Below are 3,433 nucleotides of genomic sequence, written 5' to 3' on the forward strand. Positions count from 1 at the left end.
ATACTGTGTAACTACTGGAGAGTGAACGAAAACAGAGAAAGGGAAATGTGTAAACATCAGAATCGGGGATAACTCCACACATTGGAACGACAGAGAAATAGTGATATATTCTTACTGCATAAACCACGTTACTTCTCTCCTGAGCACCACATAAATTTGAGATCAGGCTTTTGAAACATGGATCAGGATCCATCTACACAAAACACACAAATTGGGGAATCAGTGCTTAATAAAGCAAGTCTAAATCTTTTTTTTTGTAATTGTCCATGCAAAAAAAATACTGGGAATAAGAGCTTAATATTGTTTGGTTTTACTTTTGAGATATAGATCTTTATAATCTCATATTTGTAACTAATACAGCTGTAATTCTGTCACAAAGTTTTAGTGGTAACAGAGACCCCAAGATGAAAACTCCAGATACTTATCTCCAAGTTGCCTGTAGTCAGGAGGACCTTGCGAGAACTGAAAGTGGAAAGTTTGTTGAAGCATCTGAGTGCTGATTTAATGGTAGTTCTATTGCTGTCGTCCTTCCTACAGACTTTATCTGCAGAAGGAGGAGTCCATGAAGGATGTGTGTTGTACTGGGCAGGGATAAGCATTCATGCCTACCTGTGTGCTCTTTTGAACTCTTCTAGGATGACAGAAGCCAACACCAGCCAGCTTGGATCTTGCCTTTTGCTCAGCAAGGCAGCAGCAACCCATGTGGGGAAGGTGGCAGTGAGTTAGGGGCTTAGCTGTGCCACATCATCTGTGTTTCAGGAGACTGTCTTCCTGTTTCTAAGATGAGATCCGTTTGTTTCTTGTGTGTGTTTCTCTTCAAGGCATATACAAACAAAGAGATCTACCTTCTTGGGCTAACACTCACATTTCCCTCCCACCTGTGATCTGAGTCATTGTCTTTGCTAAAAGTACTGCAGTGTTTTACAGGCAGTGGAGAGAGAGATTCCACCTGACCTGCAACATAGGGAATTTTTAGGGTAACTGAATGTTCCCTACCCCCTGCCAAGCACTGTCCTGGATCACCACAGTGTACTAGCACACGATCTTCACTGTGACTAACACAGTTTAGAGCCAGAAAAAGGAGACACTTTCCTACTTCATTGTGGCATGCCAGATGTTCCTCTGCAGAGCTGCCCCAAGAGCCCTGGAACTGGTCACATCGGACTATCAGTTCCCCTGATGCTTTCACCTTGGCAAGAGCTTCCCAGGTCCTGTCTCATCAGGTGAATGCGGTCCTTGAGGAAGAGATTGCAGGAGAACACAAACACAGGCTGTTTCACTGAAGTTCCTGATCCTGACTGAGAAATTGCCACTTCTCAGGTACTTCAGTGCTGCACACAGTTGTACAAAGGGCTTTTCCCAACTGCTTTTAGACCTGTACCAGTTAAATAAACCTGAGTGAAACGAGAATAAAACTCTGCTCTCTTTGCAGTGTCTTTTTCAGTAGACCAGATCCCAAACTCTTCTCACAGACCTGCACAAATTCAGAATACTTTGGATGTATATTAGAGAATCACAAGACCATTTAGGTTGGAAAAGACCTCTGAGATTATCAAGCCCAACCTTTGACCCATCAGCACCTTGTCAACAGGACTAGAGCACTAAGTGCTATGTCCAGTCATTTCTTGAACACCCCCAGAGATGGTGACTCCACCACCCCCCTGGGAAGTCCATTCCAATACTTAAAAACCCTTTATGTGAAGAAATTCTTCCTGGTGTCCAGCCTGAACTTCCCTTAGGGCTGCTTGAGCCTAGGTTCTCTTGTCCTACTGCTTGTTACCTGGGAGAAGAGGCAGAGCCCCACTGGCTGCACCCTCCTTTCAGGGAGTTGTAAAGAGTGATAAGGTCACACCTGAGCCTCCTTTTCTCCAGGCTAAACACCCCCAGCTGCCTCAGCAGCTCCTCATAAGATTTACACTCCAGACCGCTCCCCAGCTTTGTTCCCTTCTCTGGACACACTCCAGCACCTCAATGTCCTTCTTACAGTGAGGGGCCCAGAGTTGGACACAGCACTCAAGGTGTGGCCTCACCAGTGCTGAGCACAGGGGTACAGTCACTGCCCTGGTCCTGCTGGCCACACTATTGCTGGTGCAGGCCAGAATGTCACTGGCCACCTAGGCACATGCTGGCTCATATTCAACTGGCTGTCCCAAACCTGCAAGGGTTTGCTGAACCGTACCAAGTGTAGGCACTTGGCCTTGTTGGATACAATTGGCCTTGGCCTACTGATCCAGCATGCCCAGATCCCTCTGCAGAGCCTTCCTGCTCTCTAGCAGATCTGTGCTACCACCCAACTTGGTGTCATCCATGAACTTACTGAAAGTGCACTCAATCCTCTCATCCAGATCATCAATAAAGAAATTAAACAGGACTGGCCCCACTACTGAGCCCTGAGGAACAGCATCAACTGCATGCAGCACCATTCACCACTATCATCTGGGCTCAGCCATCCAGACATTTCTTAACCCAGCAAAGAGAGCTCCTGTCCAAGCCATGGGCTGCCAGCTTTTCCAGGAGAATGCTGTGGGAGACAGTGTCAAAGGCTTTACTGAAATCCATGTAGACAACACGCACAGCCTTTCCCTCATCCACGGGGTGGGTCACCTGGTCATAGAAGGGAATCAGGTTGGTCAGGCAAGACCTGCCTTTCCTAAGCCTGTGATGGCTGGGCCTGATCCCCTGGTTGTTCTGTACAGACCATGTGTCACATGCAAGATGATCGGTTCCATAACCTTCCCGGGCACCTATCAGGCTGACAGGCCTGTGATTCCCTGGATCCTCCTTCCAACCCTTCTGTAAATGGGCAACACACTGGACAACCTCCAGTCATCTGGGACCTCCTCAGTTAACCAGGATGGAAGATAAATGATGGAGAGTGTCTTGGTGAGCTCTTCTGCCAACTCCGTCAGTTCCTGTGGAGGAATCCATCCAGTCCCACAGACTTGTGAGCGTCTAAGTGCCACAGCAGGTCACTAATGATTTCCCCCTGAATTGCAGGGGGTCTGTCCTGCTCCCTGCCCTGTTGACCAGCTCAGGGGGCCTGGGAATAACTGGTCTTACTCTTAAAGACCAAGGCCAAGAAGGCATTAAGTACCTCAGCCTTTTCCTTACCCTTGGTTACAATGTTCCACCCTGGGTCCAATAAAGGATGGAGGTTTTCCTTGGCCCTCCTTTTGTTATTAATGTATTTATAAAAATGCTTTTTATAATATTTTGGGTGAGTTTTGAGCAGAATGAGTTGTAATTGAGCTCCTGCCTTTCTGATTTTCTCTCTACATGACCTAAAAACATCCTTGTACTCTCTGTGAGTTGCCTGCCTCTTGATCCAAAGCTCATATACTCTCTTTTTTCCCTGAGTTACTGCTAAAGCTCCCTGTTCAGACAGCCTGGGCTTCTTCCCTGCCAGCTCATCTATTGGCACATGGGGATGGCC

The 3,433-nt window shown here is 47.2% G+C and overlaps 1 long non-coding RNA gene across 1 annotated transcript; it reads right to left on the reverse strand.

Annotated features, from left to right (window-relative positions):
• Positions 1–366: 366 nt before the first annotated feature.
• Positions 367–1,824, reverse strand: LOC138103671 (uncharacterized). Its single transcript, XR_011147807.1, has 3 exons — positions 1,781–1,824; positions 610–1,474; positions 367–462 (listed from the first exon to the last, which is right to left on the reverse strand). It is a non-coding gene; the product is annotated as an uncharacterized lncRNA (long non-coding RNA).
• Between the last annotated feature and the right edge of the window lie 1,609 nt (positions 1,825–3,433).

This window comes from Aphelocoma coerulescens, assembly GCF_041296385.1.
Source record: "Aphelocoma coerulescens isolate FSJ_1873_10779 chromosome Z unlocalized genomic scaffold, UR_Acoe_1.0 ChrZ, whole genome shotgun sequence".
Taxonomy (NCBI): domain Eukaryota; kingdom Metazoa; phylum Chordata; class Aves; order Passeriformes; family Corvidae; genus Aphelocoma; species Aphelocoma coerulescens.